The sequence below is a fragment of the Canis lupus genome, chromosome X (assembly GCF_048164855.1).
Source record: "Canis lupus baileyi chromosome X, mCanLup2.hap1, whole genome shotgun sequence".
Lineage (NCBI taxonomy): Eukaryota > Metazoa > Chordata > Mammalia > Carnivora > Canidae > Canis > Canis lupus.
The window spans coordinates 94,503,120-94,523,440 of NC_132876.1; the positions used below are offsets into that span (position 1 = coordinate 94,503,120).

The window sequence follows — 20,321 nt, forward strand, 5'->3', positions numbered from 1 at the left end:
ATCATGGTAGGTATTCACCTCTTCTGATGGCTAATATTCCAATTATCATATGGTCCCCCTTTCTCTACATCCTCTCCAACATTTGTTGTTTCCTGTCTTTTTAATGTCAGCTGTTCTCACTGGTGTAAAGTGGTATCTCATTGTGGTTTTGATTTGTATTTCCCTGATGACAAGTGATGTGGAGCATTTTTTCATGTACCTGTTGGCCATGTGTAGGTCTTCTTTGGGGAAATATCTGATCAAAATCAACACCCCAAAAACCAACAATCTAGTAAGAAATGGGCAGAAGACATGAACAGATACTTGTTTTTATTGAAATGTTTTTAAAGGTTCAGATGCTGCCTAAATTCAACATCTTAAATATATCGCATTTCTCTAATCTAGTAGGTTGCTGCATTTAAATTCTTGCCAATGATATTTGTTTTCCTTTGGAACCGTGGAAGACATATTTTCAGTGAATTTCAATGAACTTTTGGCAAAAATGAGGGATTTTAGATTGAATTACGGATTGGTTATATATATGCTACTTTAGTTAATTGTCAACATAGACCATTCATATAGCTATAGAAGAGGAAATTGAGGCCAGGAGGCCAAAATACTTAAACCAGATGGTTGGTAAGTGGTGGAACTAGAATAAAATATGAGTTTATGTAGTGATTTATCTTCTTTCCAATGAAGTAGATGGGTCTCTATATTTACAACATAGAGAGACTAAGAGAGATAGAGTCAGAGATAAAAGAGAAATACACACACACACCAAGAATTATTTTCATATTTACTAAATTACAAGAATATATAGAATGCAATTTTTCTTATTTATGTTTAAAATTTTTTTTTTTTTTTTTTGCTAAAGCTGACAGTGAAGTTCATTTACACCCAAGTAAAGTATACTATAGCTTTGAGGTGTCAGAGGGGGAACCTGTGTGTAATGAAAATATTTGCTGTAGATCAACTATTCATATAACAAGGAAGGTGACCCTGCTATTAATGTAAAATCTAGTTTTCTTTGTATTTCATGATAATTATCAAAGTTTCTTTGGTATCAAGTGCTATAAAGATCAAATTATACTGATAACTTGTAATTTTATTTTTTGAAAAGTTATCTGGAAAAATACATTAGTGAAAATAATTGACTTTTCAAATATATATCACTCATTCTGTAAATGTTGATATTTAATATTGTATTAATCCCACTGCAGTTTGATTAAAAGAGATATTCTAGCTCTCCTTATGTTGTGATGGAGTTGCTGGCTCCTTTCACAATTCCTAAAGTGGAAACTTAACCTAGTAAGTTTCAAATTATTGAAATCAATATTGAAATATTGGTGGAAATCAATATTGGTGAAATCAATATTGAAATATTGAAATGAGTGTCAAATTATTCCAGCTGATCATATTAGCACCCTGCATGGTATGTGATAGAAGGATAAGGAAAAACTTCATTGCATCTATGCTTAGAATTCCTTCATTTCATTTTTTTTCTTCTTCTTTTTTTTTTTGAATTCCTTCATTTCTTATGACTCCATCAAATCCACATTTGGCGCCTAATACTTTGATAGGTATCATGGGACGGACAATACATTATGAACTTTAAAATAAAAGGCACATTATTAGCAGGAGAGGTTGTAAATCATCTTAAAACATTCATCCTGTTTCCCCTATATACATCCAGTGGTTCTATGTGCTTAGTGTGCTGTGAACACCACTAAACACTGTTTACCAGGGGCTGCTTTATCAGTATTCATCAAGTAGGCATATGCTGAGAATGAAGGATATATACAGGGCAAGACATCCAGCTCATGAACATCAACCTTACCTATACCCAGTACACAAAGATGCTGACTGAAACAAAAGTACTGATTGTTGCTTCTCTTTTGCTTCTTTCCATATTTGCACAACTGATCCTATCTCTTCACTTCACCACTGGGGTATTTTTTTTTTTTTTTTTTTTTTTTTATGATAGTCACACACAGAGAGAAAGAAAGGCAGAGACACAGGCAGAGGGAGAAGCAGGCTCCATGCACCGGGAACCCGATGTGGGATTCGATCCCGGGTCTCCAGGATCGCCCCTGGGCCAAAGGCAGGCGCCAAACCGCTGCGCCACCAGGGATCCCTGGGGTATTTTTTTCACTATCATCCTTGGGCACTTACGAAGGTTGTTCATCAAACTTCAGTCAACTTCCACTGTGCTAAGATATGATAGTATAGTCTTAGAACAAGTCAACTTAATTAAATTTCAAAACCAATAAATATTTGAATGAAAAGATTGCTTGAATCAAGTAGAACCTATACCCAGATGCCAAACATAGGTATTATAATATAAATGTCAACTTACTGGCATTTATATTAATTTTCTGGCTTGGGTTTTACTACTCTTTTCACGAACGTAATTATAAAAATGTAGAACGTGTGATTTTTGCACATACTGTGTTATTTTTCACTCCCATTGCATCTGCACGGTACTCCTGAGTAATATATTTTGAAAAACAGCAATGGTTAATCATTTCCTGAGCATCGCTAAATGTGCCGCATGCCAGCCTGAGCATCATCTCCATGTGTTCTCACCACAATCCTATCGTGGAAGTGTTGCTTTCAATCCCATTTTGTGGGTTAGGAAACTGAGACAGAGAAATCGATATGAGGTAGCTAGTAAGAGTTTGAGTTGACAACTAAACCAGGATATGGGACTTCAACTTGTCTTCATGATAATTTTTACAAGTATCTATAGTTCGCCAAGCGATTGTAACACTGATAATGCCAATGAAAATTTTGGATCGCATTTTAATGTTACTGTTATTCATTTTCACCTTTAAGTCTTGATTAGGAAGAAATTCAGTGGAGAAATATACTTGTATCTTGGAGAACACCAAAGAGCTCTAAAAGTTGCCATCCTAGAGGCAGCGGAATCAAATGTAACACAGGAGTCCTGAAATCAGTTCAGGGCTTGTGGGTGACTGAAGTGTATTCTTTTCCAAAAATAAATAATTTATTTTTAGAAGAATTGTTCTGAGAGTAACAGATCTCTGGCTTACATATGGCCTGAACCAAATATTTTGGAAATATTCTTGATTGTCCAAAAATTAAAAAAACAAAAACAGAACCCCAGTAATCCTTGTACAGAAGGGAAAATATAGAGATTTGTTTCTTTTATATAAATAGATCAGCATGGTGATAATCAGTTCTGAATCTTAATAACCTTCAAAAATCCTAGTCTGAAAGTTGAAAGTGGAATTCTTTCCCAAACAAAAGAGAAATGAAACAAGTAAATAATTAACTCCAATCTTTTGTGGGCCACTTGAGTACTGGTGCTTGATTTCATTCTGAGCATCTTCTTCCACGTTGTAACAAATCTCCAAGGATTCATCTGAAGCTGGACTTGAATCAATAACTCATCCTTTCAGCTGCTGGCTCCAGACTCTTTCAACCTTTTCAATATATTGCTCTAACCTTTGCAATTTTTCCTGCCCTTTTCATACTTGAATCATTTGGGTCTTCTTCATTTATTAAATTCATACAGTTGGCATCCTTTTTGAACAAAAAAAAAAAATAGTTCTTGCAGTGTTAATTGAATGAACTTGTGAATATATCTTGTAAGTGCAGGCATCTCAAGGAGTTTTTTAAAATAAAACTTTAGGGCTTATTTTTCTAGGTCTAAGAGTTTGAAATAATTTTTAACCATTATAAAAAAAAACTCAAGATTTTATTTCTTCTCTTCATTTCACTGCTTAAATGTATCTGGACTGACACACACAACTGAGTCACTAAAGAACAGAAAATCATCTAATGGCAGTGCAATAGCATAAACTTTAACTACTTCCGATCATGTCTCTTTCCTGAACTGTGGGAAATGGCTGTGGATTATCTGCTTTACTTGTTTGTAGTTTACTTTCATCTCAAGAGCCCTGCATTGCAAAAATCTTCAGGCTAGAGTTTTTTTTTTTTGTGCAGATTTTGAACCTTGAAATTAATTTGGTTAAGACCTCACAAGTGCAAATATCATGAACTCCTATTATGCTACCAGAGGTTCTAAATGAGATTGCCTTGCTGTTGCATAAGAGAATTAAAAGAACAGTAGTAAACAGCAAATGTGGGAATTAGTGGCTCCCTTTGGTCTCAAACATTATATTCTGATATTTTCTTTTCTGGTTTTCGGGTTCTCTATTTTTAATTTTGAAAGACTTGGCCTTATTTATTTGGTTCTGATTGTTTGACTCCCTTTACCTAAAGGTCAGAATTGGAAAAAATGAAGAAAGATATAAAATCAGAATGTTTTAATAATCCAGCATGATTCTAAGATCCTTGCAGCCTGTGTCTATGGAAAGCTCTGTTGATTTTCAGTAAGTTTTGATATCTGGAGCTCTGCTCAGTGTGCAAACTAGATTTGCTCTTTCTCCCTTTACTTTTTTTTTTTTTTAATCTTTTAGAAACATTGGAATTGGAACTTTAAAGATTTTACTGCCTCTCCTTTAGAATAACTCTGCAATTAAGATGGACTAAATATATTACTTGTATTTTAAAAATGTACAAGCTCACTGGGTTACTTTTTAATTTTCCTCTATGTACCCAAGTGGATAATTTAAGCAATATCTAGGGTATTAGTAGATATTAGTGTTCTACTGCTTACTGTATTCAATAATAGCAGAATGCATCTTAGGAGAGAAGCACAGAAGAACTTCATTATTTTAGGACACTTGGGGAAACAAGAAAACATGATTTTCTTCTTTCTATAGCTTGTCTTATTGCAATGGTTTCAAGTTACCTGATTTCTGTCATCCAGGATTTATTTTATAAAATAGCCAAAAAGTAAACAATCATTCGTTAGCTAATTAAACCTAAGCCTTTACATAATTATGGAGATACTCGGTGCTCTTCTAAAAATATCTTAACATATTTGTAATTTAAGTCCCTTAACAGATAGAGGCTTCAGAGACAGATTGTTGCAATTGCAAAAAAGTAAAAATATGCCAAATATCTGCAATGACTGACTCCTCATGCCGGGGCTCAACAAACTTTATCTGTAAAGGGGCAGATAGCAAATATTCTGAGCTTTGCAGCCCATATGGTCTCTGCTGCAACTCCTCAACTTCATCGTTGTAGTGCAAAATAAGTCATAGACAATATTTAAGTAAATGATCGCAACTGCATTCCAATAAGATTCTATTCATAAAAAACAAGCAGTGGGCCAGATTCAACCTATGGGCACTAGCATGCCAACTCCTTCCTTATCCTTTTGATGGTAGACCTTTCATTTTTATATATTACTCTATAAATGTGTGCTTAGCCCATTTACACATAAGCTGATAGTAAACAAAAATGACTTACTATATTAAATGTTTTAGATGTTCTTGTGAAACTTTTAACAGAGATCAAATAATAAAGCCTTAGATATGAAAGTGTTATAAAATACAGTTGGATCAATATTTTAACATTAAGAAGACATCATGAAATAATTTATGTCTTCCAACTATTTGCTACAAGTGGTTGAAATCTTCTAATACGTATCTAGAAAAAACTATAAACTTGTCAATCAAAGGTATACCGGTCTCTTTCTAGTTCTAATAGTTTTTTTTTTTTTTTTTTAAGTAAACTCGCTCTTTCTTAGATAAATAATTCAACCCTCAGAGTTTCTTCCCTCTTTTCCTTCAGAGAATGGTGTGGGTGGGAATGAACAGTAGACAGCTGGAGTGTTTTCCAGGGATGGGAAAGGTGTCTTTAGATCAATAGGTGAATTTTGTTGCTATCCTCTTGGTCCTTGGTAGTCTTCTTTATTTAAATCAAGTCTGATGAAAGGCATGGCTTGTTCTCTTGTCATAGATGAGCTATAAGTATTGGTAAGGCTTTACTTCAGCATGAAGATTCCCATGAAGTTGACTATAACTCCATTGGAATCACAGAACAGAGATAACCTGGCCCAGTAGTATTCAACCAGATGGGCTCTTTGACCCACTTTGTTGTTCCCCTTGCAATATCTACAACCTATACCATCTGCTATTTTATATGACCTCAATATGTGGTAGTTAGGAAATCGTGGATCAATCTCACACAGCTGCCATAGGGGACCCTGTGGTTCTAATTCCTTCTGCCTGAACTTCTACTCTTCATGCTTCTAATTTTATACTCTGATTTGGCTGTGATGTGTTTACACAATGCTCACTGTGAGGTGCTTCTCACTCAGATTCCCAAACTCAGTGCGGCACAAGATTGTCTTTGAGGTTGGTTTGTTTGGGAACAATTATCTTGTTTTACTAATTTGCTCATCCCCCTTCCCCTCTGAAATTCAATATAAGGATCAGACACCAACCTCTGGTGTCTCCTCTCTCTTTCTCTGTCTCCCTCTCTTGAATGCAAAGGATCCTCCTCCCTTTTCTTTGTGAGGAAATCTCCCTCTCTGTAATAACTTTCTCTTTCTCTCTTGTTTTTTCTATTTATATTCTTGTACTCATTTTCCTTGGTAACAAAATCTCATAATTTGGCCTGCATTTGTTGAAGGGCTACAGGGAAACATGATTGACTCGAACGGTAAAAATGTATATGCCAAAGGTACTCATTAGAAAAGGTACTAAATTAATAATTTCTCATTTAAATATCTGAAAATGTCTTGCTATTATTTCATGATAAGACCATGTTCTGTCTATCATTCAATGCACCATGTGAATGTACCTTACGATGCTACAGAATTCACAGAATCTGTTACTGGGAGATTCAAGATTCATAATATATTACCAAGAGGGACATTGGGTGTGTATGAGCTCACAGCATTTCAGATCCTGCATCTTGCCCTTCTGTTCCCCTCTATACACAAATAGACAGACATGACACACTATACTACTATTTTTCCAAGAAGACAAAATTTTTGGATTGGCAAAATTGTTATCAAATACGCAGGTTGTTTGTTTCCTAACATCTTTTTTCCTCCTGACATCTTGGCTATTTGCACTTTTTTCATGTGTCCCAGAAATATTGCTATTTAAAATTCAAGGACTCTTTTCCACTTTATTTCTATTTTGTTAATTAAAGGTCTAGATATTTACAATATTTTATTCATTGTCTAGTTTTCCAACAGACAAACATTGAAGAACTGCTGTGTTCTCTTTGCATATAAGTGCCTAATACACCAACCCTGCCTGCAAAGATGTCACAATGCAGGGGGAAAGACAACAGTAACTAGAGTAAGTGGGGGAAATACTGCAATAAAGGTGTGAACAAGCAGCCACACAATTCTAGTATGGGAAGTAATCATTCCAGGCTTAGCAGATGCAGAAAAGATCTGGAGAGAGATGGCATTTGTGCTGGTACCATGACTAAAGTTTGGCAGATAGAAAATGTGGGGAAAAGCAATGAAGGCAGAAGGAGATGATGAGTACATATAGGAGAATGATGCACATGTCATGTGGGAAAAAGAGAGCATGAAAATTTGCCATTCTCTGGGAAATGGATAGTTTTTGCAATAAATGGTGCTGGGATAAAAGGTTATTTTCATGCAAGAGAATGAGTTTGGAACCCTAGCTCTTAGCATATACAAAAAATAACTCAAAATGGACCAAATAACCTACCTATTGGAGCTAAAAGTATAACTCTTAGATGAAAACCTGACTACAGATTTGGTAATAGAGTCTTAGATATAATATCAAAAGCATGAACAGTAAAAGAAAATAATAGGTAAATTGGACTTCAACAAAATTTAAAATTGTGTATCACAGAATATTATCAAGAGAGTAAAAAAGGCCAAATACAGAATGGAAGAAATTACTTGCAAATCCTGTATCTGATAAGACACACAATGGCCAACAAGTACATGAAAGGACGATTGGTATCAACTGTCATTGGGGCAGTGAGATACCACAATGAGAAACCACTTCACATAATTAAAAAGGAAAAACATAAGTATTGGTGAGGATGTGGAAAGACTGGATCTCTTGTTAAATAGATGGTGGAAGTGTAAAATGGAGCGGTCACTTGGGAGAATCTTTCAGCTGTTCCTCTTACATAAAGATAAACACAGAAAAACCATATGACCCAGCAATCTCCCTTCTAGGTTTAAATACAAAAGAATTGAAAAAGGATACTCAAATACTTGACACAAATGTTCATTATAGCACAGTTTACAATAGTCAAAAGGTAGAAACAGCCCAAATGCCCTTAATGGATCAACAAAGCATGTGGTTACTCTACAGCCATAAAAGGAATGGACTAAGACTTGCTACAATGTAAACAAACTTTGAAAACAGTAAGTGAAAGGAGCCACACATAAAAGGTCAGATATATTGTATGATTTCATTTATATGAAGTATCCAGTATGGGTAAATCCACAATATAGAAAGCATATTTGTGCTTGCCGGAGGCTGGAAGAATGGGCCTTGGGGAGTGATTGCTTCATGTGTACAAGGTTTTCTTTTGCAGAAATATGGTTTTGGAGATAGAGAGATGCTGACTGCACAACACTGTGAATGTACTAGGTACCAGCCAAATGTACACATTAAAAATCACTCATTTTATATTATCTTGATTGCTGCTCAACTAAGAAAAAAAAATCCCAAGCTAAAAATCTTCATGGCTGTGCTAATTGGAGCAGAAATTGGAGGCCTTGGTCACACACTGGCCTGTTTACTAAAGCAAACTCACAATTATTTCTTAAGGAGAATGTTGGCCCCATTCACAGGAACATCCCAAGTTGGGTGGGTTGCCTTCAACTCAGGCAAAAATCCTTGTTATGCTTCTCAATTTCCACATGAAGATGTGAACCCAGTCTTTAACTCAACTGATAGTTGTGGCTTATTGTTTAACTTGCAACTAAATGGATTTACATGGTATACAATACTTACTATTTAAGGTTGACTTATGACTTGTACTTTACAGAGCACTTCATTTTTATCCCAGGACATTGTAGGTTTCCCATATGGAATTTATCTGGTCCACCTTCCAATCAGCAGTAGCCACAACTCTTTTTCCTAGAGTCCTTCTTTGGATGCCAGAGCTTGCTCAGTCCACTGGGGTTAGCCTGGAGGTACCACTAAATTAACCTCAACCAAGGCAGGGCAGGAATTGGTAGATAAATACCATACTTCCCATGCCCTCTAAGGTGTGTGTTCTGCAGTGGTTCCACAGTTCTTGAGCAGCCTGTAGCCTCATCAACCATGGTAGTAACTTAGCTGATAATGCAGGTATTGCTTTATTGGATCCCTTCCATAGTCTGTCTCACTTCTCCACTGCCCTACCTGGTTCTTGAGATTACTTCCCAACAGTGGCTTCTGAGAGAACTCTGACAAAGACAGGAATCCTCTGAAATAGGCATCATTTCCATTTTTAAAGATGAGAAAAACTGGGGTGTACAGAGGCTTAGCAATTTGCTCAAGGTGACAGAGCTAGGAAGTGATGTTGCTACGATAAAAATCCAAGACTGAAAAGCTGGATCTCTCCATCATTTTGCAAATGGCCTCTTAGGAAAAACAGGCAGAACAGTATCTTACTAACTGCTCCCAAGACCTAAAATCTCTACTGAATAAAGAATACTAGTATATGATTAGAGGAAAGTCTTGCAATCTGTCTATTCCTTTAGGGGCTCTAAAATCTACTCTGTGATTAAACTGAATAATCCCAAAGCCCTGTACCTGAAATCTATCATATCTCCCCACAACCATGCAAAGACTGCATTCAATGAGTTTTCGTGTTGCAATGTCATCTATCAACAACATCAGATGACATAGAAATATTCTAAGGGATTCATTGTAATGTGTGGGTAGTAATATTATCAAAGGTTTCCTCGATCCATTCCAATCTCTTTTTTTTTAAATGAAATATTTGGGAGAAATGGCTTTCAGATGTTAGCAGCAGGAATAGTGGATAACACAAACAATTGGTTGGTTTTTGACCTATGGAGCATGACTGTGCCACTCTTCATTTTTCCTCCATACACTAGTAACTAGAAAAATATTTTGACTTATCCAGAGCAAATGACAGGACTATATCTCCTCCCTGATGGCAGGTGATGTCCCTAATGTTGTTTCAACTTCCTAAAAAATTTACTTGTAATTCATCTTTTCTTGTGTTTAATATCTTTGTGACAACCTCTAAAAGTTTTCATAACAAATGAGGGCATAAATAAATGCCCTTAATGAGCCACGAGCACCATAGTTTATTTTAAAGCTTTTGATTGCTTCAGAAATTACCTACTCATGACATGATACATGAATTGGACTAAACTGTAGCTCTCATCTTCATTTAGATTTCTCATGCCTTACCCAGCATAGGAACCCAGTTTAGGAACAGAAGACTAGGCAAGGATATGTAGAAAGTATAACAATAGGAACATAGACTTTCAGTTGAGTATTATGTAAGGCAATGTATAGTAAAGATTATGTTTCAGGGGTCCATATATCTCTTATTGCCTATGAACTTCTAAAGGCGGATGGGATGGAATGGTTGGATGGAGACTCAAGGATGCATCAACAAAGCCATAACCAAATGCATACTTCCCTGATTATTCATTTGGGGAATTTCACTTCCATGCTGGGTTTAGCAGTGAAGCATAACAGAATGCACTCAAAATTTCTCGTTCTTGGAAGATTAGTAGCTGTAATCACTTAAGTGCATGAAACCCATTTTATCTTAGGTTATTCAAGTATGTTATTAGTGGGGGCAAGTGGATTCATTAAATTATAAGTGTGTACTTATTGTGGGCCAGGATAGAGACTGCATAGACAGCATAGAATTTTGTTCATAGGAAGTACAATAATTTTCAACAATCTAGCAGTAAGTCCTCAAAATGCATTTCTTCTACTTATGTTATTTCTGGTGATCATTGACGTGCTTTATTAACCTCAACAATCAACAAAATGCCAGGAAGTTACGCATTGAGTCATCTGTGTAAGAGATGACTCATTTGGCTGTGCTGTCACACCCATTTTCTTCAATTCTGACTGCTAGTCTGGTTTTAGCAGATGTAATGCACAGGATGCCAATCAGAGTACAGGATATTACTTTTGAACTAGGCTAATACTTTCAACATAACTTTTCTCTGTAATTGCCTTACCTTTTTTTTTTTTAATTGTATCTCCAGGTCAGGAGTATACAGGAAAATAATTTCTTGCAATGCTGAATGACAGTTATTTGTCATATTTTGTGCTTAATTATGGTATGCCAATCATGCTGATTCACAGTGACATAGGCCCTTAGGGCCCAAAGAAATAATCTGGCACTGAAAAAGTCATGATTTGAACATCAATTAAAAGCATAAGATAGCATTATTGGTTCTGTGCAACTTCAGAATTCCAATAGCATTGGTAACTAAAGTTCTGTTATTGCATCTGCTGAATTATTTTTGAAATTTGCATGAGGCACAGGAGAAAAAGTGATAATTGGACTTCATTAAAATTAAAAGCTTTGTCCCTCAAAAGACATTATCAAGGAAGTGAAAATATCACCTACAAAATTAGAGAAAATTTTCGTAAATCATGTATTGGATAAAGTTTTATTTATTTATTTTTAAATATTTAATTTATTTATTCATGAAAGACACAGAAAGAGAGGAGACATAGGCAGAGGGAGAAGCAGGCTCCTCAAGGGAAGCCCGATGTGGGACTTGATCCTGGGACCCTAGGACCATGCCCTGAGCCAAAGCAGACACTCAACCACTGAGCTATCCAGGAGTCTCTGGATAAAGTTTTAATATCTAGAATATATATATATATATATATATGCATATAGTGTTTGTGTGTGTATATATACATATAAAATGGTACAATTCCATAACAAACTGACAAAGAACTCAAATGTACAAAGGATTTGAATACTTAAAAGTTAAACATAGTATTACTACTATGATCCATAAATTACACTTTTAGGTATATACACAAAATAACTAAAAAAATGCAGACACTGTGCACCATTATTCATTTCATCATTACTCAAAATAGCCAAAGGTAGAAAAAGAAAACGAAGTGTCTGTCCACCGATTACAGGATACACAAATGTACATACATAGAATGGAATATTATTCAGCTCTAAAAGAAATGACATGTTGATACTATTACATGGATAAATATTGACAATATGCTAAGTCAAATAAGCCAGACTCAAAACGATATATATGATTCTACTTATGTGAAATAACAGGAAAAGAAAAAACATATAACTTTAATGTAGATAGAGGTTACCAGGGGTTAGGTGGAGAGGTGGGCATCAGAATTATTGAGGAACGGCTACATGGTTTATGTTTGAGGTAAAGAAAAACATTTGGAGGTAGTGACAAGAAATGATAGATCTGCAACACTGAATGTTATCAATACCACTGAATTGTACCTTAAATAATGGGTAAAATTTCAAATTTTATGTTATATAAACATAATGATAAAAAAAAACCAAACTGTATAAAATCTGCACACATTAATGTAACAGTGCACAATCACCTTCCCATGGAGTCTACCTTCATTTTGAATTTTCCTCCCACCAGCTTGGTGTTCTGAAAGAGCTGGCTTTTTTTTTTCCCCTAAAGATTTTATTTATTTATTCATGAGAAAGAGAGAAGCAGAGACACAGGCAGAAGGAGAAGCAGGCTCCATGCAGGGAGCCCAATGTGGGACTCGATCCCAGGACTCCAGGATCACGCCCTGGGCTGAAGGCAGGGGCTAAAACGCTGAGCCACCCAGGGATCCCAGAGCTGGCTTTCAAACAAGTTGGGTTTATTAAGTAATGATTAATCACTCACATTTCCCCCCCCCTCCCATTTTCTAATTAAGCTTTAAAATTGCTCAACACAGTTTCTGTAGAGGTAAGGGAACAGTCAATTTCCTCACTGAGCTCCTGTAATTTCAGCTAATACACTTCACCTTCTCATTTACTTGCATGGCCTTTTTACGGGGAAATGGGTGATTGATTTTTATTTGAGCTTTAAATATAATGCCCTTTTTGCTTCCTTCAACTATCCCTAGGGATCTAGGGTTCTGAGTTTCCAGGGATGGAAGCTTCTAGTACAAGAAGCACTTGACTAGGAGTCAACAGCATTTTGTTCAAATTTTAGCTCTGTCACAAACAAAATAGGCTTAACACGTCTATTACATATAATATCCAATTTGGCTTATAATTCAAGATACAAGCATAATCTGTATTAAACATTTTGATTCATAAAGGCTAAAATAAAGGGACAGGTCAAGGTGGATCAGGCAAAAGGAAACAATAAGAAATCAAGAATTTAATACCTGTTATCAAATAATATAGAACTTGAGCCTATAAGCATTATACATGGGAAGGTATAAAAGTGCTAAAGTCAGAATTACTATATATGCATATATAGTAAAAAGTATGAATTAAAAAACATTGCAATTACAGGAAATGCAAGAGAATATAATAGATAAAAATACAGTAATATTAGACTACTTCAATACTTCACTAAGGATGTAGTAGATGAAACACATATTGATGTATAGCAAACTTGACATGCCAAAGTAAAGAATATTGACTTCTTAAGTCATGGAATATTTACTTTTTAGTTTGGCAGCATTTGAAGGTTTTAAAAAATATGCTCATGATATCACTACACTAGTCATATTTTCATATTAAATTTAAAATATGGGGTTTGTATGCCATTAAAATGGACACTGTAAATACGGTTGGTCTTGGCATATAGGCTTTAGGACTTGGAGAAGGCCTCTATAGCAGGTGATACATAAACAAGCCAAAGATGGCCCACAAACCTTGGCTGTATGTTGTTCACTTCTTCACAGCAGGCAAAGATCATTAGCTCAAAAGCCCATAAGCACCAAACTTAAATGTTTATGCATCTAGCTGTTTAAATATAGCACAAATAGCAGATTTTTAGCTACTTAGAGCTTTCCTATTTTACATACCTCCACAAAACCACACCCAACATCTGCTATATAGAGAGGAGATAAATTGTGGCCATTAAAGACTCCAAGTCATTGCTGCCTTTCAGAGTTCTCTGAGAGACCCTCCTACTGTGCTACTGAGCAGTATCACCCAGACACACAAACCTGATTCCTCTCTTCCCCTGGGAGTTCTTTCCTCCTGAAGGTAGCTCTGTTCTGTTGCTTCAGGTGGTTTTCTTGCTGTGAGAGACTTTCTCCTTCAATGCAACCTATCCCATTTCTGCCCAAATAAACCCCACTGGTCGCTATGCCCCCTAGTGATCATATCTGTCTCCTTGATGAGCCTTGAAATCCTTCAAGCTCACTGCAAGGTGTAAACAGGGTGGTTATTACATACGGGTTGCTCCTGATCTGGTGCCATAGAAAGTATTCTAAAAGTCATGACTTAGGCTAATGCTACCCATGGTTGTCTTTCCTTTCCAGGAGCTCTGAAGTTCTGTGGAGGCACTTAGGCACCTCCCAAATAACCCTTCAAAACTGAATCCCAGCTAGTGGAAGTACTGCCTCATGAGAGCTCACAGCTGTCTGCCCTTTTGGAGAATTATCCTTGGCCCAAGCAAAGAGAGCACGCTTGCTCAAGGCTGGGACGTTTTTTCCATAGGCAGACCGTATCCACTGTCTGGTTGATGCAGGGATATAAAGTCTTGATTACAACACTTGAATTTAGGACTACTTTGAAGAGCCTTTCTTGTTTCAGACCATCATATGAGGTCCACTAAGACTTTTTTTTTTTTTTTTTGTGATTGAATCACAGCCCATCCTCTGCTTAATCTTGCTTCATTCTTTTTCCCCACAGGTGTTGCTCCTGAAAGTACTCCTTAATAAACTTCCTGGGAATTAATCTCCTTTTCAATATATGCTCCCTGACATTTAGCAGTGTTGGTTAAACTAATTCTGAGTGGCAGAGAAAAATATTTTTATTATTTTTCATTTTTTGGGGGGAAGGGATTTGTTGACAATGTTATATTAGTTCAGGTGTACAGAATATTGATTCAGCAACTCTATGTTATGCTGTGCTCACCACAAGTGTAGCTACAAACTGTCACCATACAGGGCTCTTAAAATATTGACTATATTCCCTCTGCTATTACCTTTTATTCCTATGACTTATTCATTCCCTAACTGGAAGCCTGGACATCCCACTCCCCTTCACCCATTTTGCCCATCCCCCCTTCCCCTCCCCTCTGCAAGCCATCATTTCTCTATTTACATGTCTATTTCTGTTTTTTGTTTATTCACATGTTTTGTTTTTTAAATACCACACATAAGTAAAATCATATGGTATTTGTCTAAAATTTATTTTATTAGTTATTTATCAGTGTTTTACAGCTATATTTTATTTATGACAGTATTGTTTATTGGGTAAGGGCCCAGATCCTGAGGCCAGACAATGCATTCAAGTCCAGCTTCACTACTTACTACCTGATTACTTAAGACAAACTGCTTAAACTTATGAGTCTCAGTTTCACTGTCTTTAAAAATAATAATACCTACTGCAGACAGTTCTGTGAGGATGGAATCAATATATTTATGATGCTTAGAAGAGTAACACTTAAATGCAATATATATGTTTATTTAACAAGCAAGCAAAAATAAAGTTAGCCAGCAACGTTGTGTATGAAATTATTAGATACAAAGGAGTGACATTTTATAATTCAGACATTTATGTAAATGACCTGGATCATATTTAATTAAGGAATATCTGGGGTGCAATTCAAGGGCATCATTTTTTTTAGAGATGTGATTCATGGAATCATAATTAGTATTAATTAAATGGGAAAGCAAAGTTTTACTTTTTGATCATTCAGTTAGTCATTAGACCTCTATGAAGAGCACTGTGTGTGGGAAATTGTAAGCATCTCAATAGTAAGGTCATAACCAGCTATTGCTACAAATATGCTGCAAAACCACCTAAAACTGTGATTTGAAACAAGAGTACACTAACCCACATTACATAACCTAACATGTGTAGGTTACCTGGGCTTTCGATGATCAAGGTTTGGCTTTTTTTTTTTTTTTCAAAGATTTTATTTATTCATGAGAGATACACAGAGAGAGAGAGAGAGAGAGGCAGAGACACAGGCAGAGGGAGAAGCAGGCTCCGTGCAGGGAGTCCGACGTGGGACTCGATCCCGGGTCTCCAGGATCACATGCTGGGCCAAAGGCAGGCACCAAACCGCTGAGCCACCCGGGTTGCCCAAGGTTTGGCTTTTTGTGTCCTGAGAATCCATAGAAATAAAAAACTCAAGTCAACATTTAATATTACAGAATGGATGTTTCATACTTTTCTAGTTATTTCATGTAAGGGAAGTAATGAATGCATTTTATGAAACTAAAAAAAAATTCTGTCCTAAGATTTCCCTTTTTGGGCCAGATGCAACCACTCAAGACTTAACTTGTTTATTCTTCCTGAATTGTGGTACCTAAAATGGATGTCCTTTCCTATAGCAACTGGGTATAGCAGCTGAGGTACTGGGAACTCTTCCTCCTTGACAGAAGTAGACAGAGCTTTACTGAGTTATATTTATCTTTTTATCACATGTAAATGCTGCTCCAATATTAACCATAAATTCTAACATGAGGAAAAGTGATAGGAGGAAAAGAGCAAATGGCATATTCATCTTGTATCCAAGCATACAATTCCTGGGTACGTTAGCAAATTCCATATATGATACTGGTTTATTTATGAGAATGGGATTTTGAGCATGCAAATATGCTCATATATAAAAAATTCTACATATTAATAATTATATGACATGTAGTATATAAAATTATAATACACATAAATTATATAGAGAATATAGAATTTATGTATAATAAAGAATTCTATGCTGTATATATTTATATATAATACAATATGTATATGTTATATATGTATATATGGACATAGACACATTTGGGTAAAGAGTGTTGAATAATTGGTAGATTACTTTCTAACCATTGAATTTCTTTTTTTCCTTTATTTTTTTATTTTTATTTATTTATGATAGGCACACAGTGAGAGAGAGAGGCAAAGACATAGGCAGAGGGAGAAGCAGGCTCCATGCACCGGGAGCCCGATGTGGGATTCGATCCCGGGTCTCCAGGATCGCGCCCTGGGCCAAAGGCAGGCGCTAAACCGCTGCGCCACCCAGGGATCCCCCATTGAATTTCTTATATGAGATATATGTTTACAGAGCTCTCCATTCTTTCCCATTTCCAATGACTCATCCCCTAAAACAGTGGGGGTGTGAGATCTTACTTCCACCATTTATTGTTTTTCCATCAGAAAATGTCTCATTGTAGATTTATCTCTGTTGTATCTATCACCACAAAGGGCAGTTCTTCCATGACATCCCTCATTCTCTGAACTCTAATCACCAAGGTCAGTGTACATTTCTTTTCTGATTATAATTCTCCTCCATTCCCAAATCTTAAAACTGTGCCACACTGTCTTCTGGAAATTTTAGTCCCTCATCAGGAAAATCACTTATCCCCTTGGATCAACTTCTGTAATGTTCTCTGTACCTTCTTGATCTACCTGAAACCCCTGTGAGGACAGTGCTTCCCCCAGCCCAGCCATTTCATATGATGACTCTTTTTTCTCCTATACCTTCCTTCTCCTAAAATTCCCCTGCTTTGAATCTTAGGCCATAAAACAAAATCACATTTTAAAATTAACTATTAACTCTATATCAGTCTTTCATTTTTCAATGGTTTTTAAATTCCAGCTCAAATATTGCTCTTATAATCCCTGGGGATTTCAACATCCTGTCTATAACTGTCCCCAATCATCTTGCTCTCCATCCAATCACAGCCACTCACTCCTGAGTTCATATCCTAGAGTGAATCATTCTCAATAACTGCAATCCCTCCATGATGATGTCAATTTCAAGTGTCTCATTCTCTTACTAGTACCCTCTATTACCCCAGTTCCAGAAATTCTTTAAATCTCTTCCCTCCTGATGACCTTACATCATATAACGAATTTCATGGTCCATAATTACAATAACTTTCTTGCATATACTCTCATCTTCACTGCTTGCCTCCCTGACTTGCTTAATGTACTTACTAATGGTAAACTAATTCAAGCCTGCCTCTGTTCTGATGAATGTGGCTGGGGAAAAAAAAAATCATGCAATCATGCTGGAAGGTCTCATTTTAAATCTATGACCATTAATCTCAAATGGGTCCCACATGACACCTTGCAATCATATCACATTTCCTGAGCTTTCTCATCCTAACAGTTTCACACCTTTTTCTCTTCTCATACAGCCAAAACTTTCTCCTACATCTTCAGTCTCAACTAATAATGGATAGTTCTGATTTACCAAGAAGACAATCAAATGAGAACTTCCAAAAGCTTTCACTATCTCAGTGAGCCAGAAACATGTTCGTTCAACCATATGGTATGACTTCCTTCCTTTTATTGTGGAGAAATTTTCAGAATTCTCGTTCAGGTCATTCTCTCTGGCTGGCCACTAGATACCATTCCTACTGGCTTAAGCAATTCTTTATAGCTATCCTCAACAATTTTACCCCTTCTAAATCATTCTCATTTGCATAGAAAATGCTATACATTCTCCAATCTTTAAGAGAAACTATTACACCTATATCATTTCAAGATACCTCCCCATTTCCAAGCCCCCTCATTTATAACAAAGCTCCTCAAAAAGAGTTGAGACCTCAAAGAGTTCAGAGCTCCGATTTCTAATTTCTCATTTCCTTTTAGCCCGTTTAGTCAGATTTATCATTGCATTTCACCAAAGCAACCATCATCATCAAGGTCACTATGATCCCTATGTTGCCAATTTCAATGATTAAATCCCATTTCTCATCTTTCCTCACTTAACAGATGATTACCTCTCCCTCTCTGAAGCAGTTTGTCACTGGCTTTCCAAGACAATATTGTCCTGGTTGTATTGCAGCCTGTGTCCCACAAGGTGCTGTTTTGTTTTGTTTTGTTTTGTTTTTCTTATTCCTCCTCTTCTTACATCCTCTAAATGTTGGAATATACTTGGTGTGAAATAATAAGAAATATATGTAGTGGTCTCTGCCTACGTTCCTGGAACAGAGCCCCTAAACCTTGTAAATTCCTAAGTGATAAGAACACTAGGAACATCTCTTGTAATATTTGTCTTTGACTCCATCTCTGACGCAGGGGTCCCAAATCCCTTGTGATTTCCTAAGTGATTAGAGCACCCAGGGCATAACTCTTTCTAATGTGGTGACTCTGGGTGGGCTCCTGGATGGGGGCTGGTCACCTGAAAGACCAAACAAGCCATGATTAGAAGCTTAGAATTTTCAGCCTCATGCTCCCCAATCTTCCAGAGATGATGGAAACAGAGTTAATAATTGATCATGCCTACATGGGGAAGCCTCCTTAAAATCCAGATATAGGAGGCTTGGGGAACTCCCAGGTGGGTGAACACATCCACACAGGGAAGGTGGTGTACCCCAACTCTACAGGGACAGAAAGGTCCTACATCTGTGGCACTTCCAGATCTGTCAGAAGTGAAGTGTCCTGTGTGAGAGCAAAGAAAGACTCACAGGAAAGAAACACACACAGTAGGAAAAACCTGAAGTTTTCTACTTTACACTAGGCCCTGTCTTTGGTGATCTCATCAAGACTTGAGGCTTATATCACCCATATACTAGTGATTCTCAAATTATTTTTTCTCAGCCTACACACATTTTTTAAATTTGGAATTAAAAAAAAATCGCCTACACATGATCTCTTTGTATATCTAATAAGAATCTAAAAAGGTAACTTGTACCAAACCAAACTCCTGCTCTGTCTATAAACTGCCTCCTCCTCCTATATTCTTCCCTAGCTTATTAGTGGCAACTCTTTTCCTTTCCCTTGACTAATCTGTCAACAAATCCTGATGACTCATATTTTCAAAATAGATCCAAAATCACCCTTTTCATACCACCACATCTCCTCCTACCAACCACCCTCATGTGAGCTACCATTTCATGGCTCACCAATAGCTTCCCAACTGCTCCTTCTGCTTTTCTTCCAAACTATATTCTACCAACTGCAATCAGAGGGAAATATAAGAAACTCAGATCAAATCAGATCTCTTCTGTGCCTTATGCCCTCTCATGACTTCCCATCTCATTCTTGAGTACACCCCAAAATGACCTCCAAATTCCTACACCATTAACCCAGTGGTCATTTAATATTGTGTGTTACTGGCCTGATATAAAGCACAGGAAGGTCTTTCGGATAATTGCCATGAAAGTTTATTAAACACTGTTGGCATCTGAGCGTGGATTTCGGATGTTTTATAAAATTTTCCTTCCCATTATATCTAATGAACAATTTTCCACCCAACTGAGTTCAGGTTCCAATCATACAGATTTCTAATTATGATTTACAGCATAAAGCAGTTGTGTTTCCTAGCTAATAAGTGAAGCTGCTGATTTTATTGTAAAGCACAAAGCTATAGCGTTTGT

At 36.5% G+C, this 20,321-nt stretch overlaps 1 long non-coding RNA gene across 1 annotated transcript in view; it reads left to right on the forward strand.

Annotated features, from left to right (window-relative positions):
- The window catches only part of LOC140627173 (uncharacterized), a 150,197-nt gene that overhangs the window by 46,694 nt on the left and 83,182 nt on the right, over positions 1–20,321 (forward strand). The window lies entirely within an intron of this gene.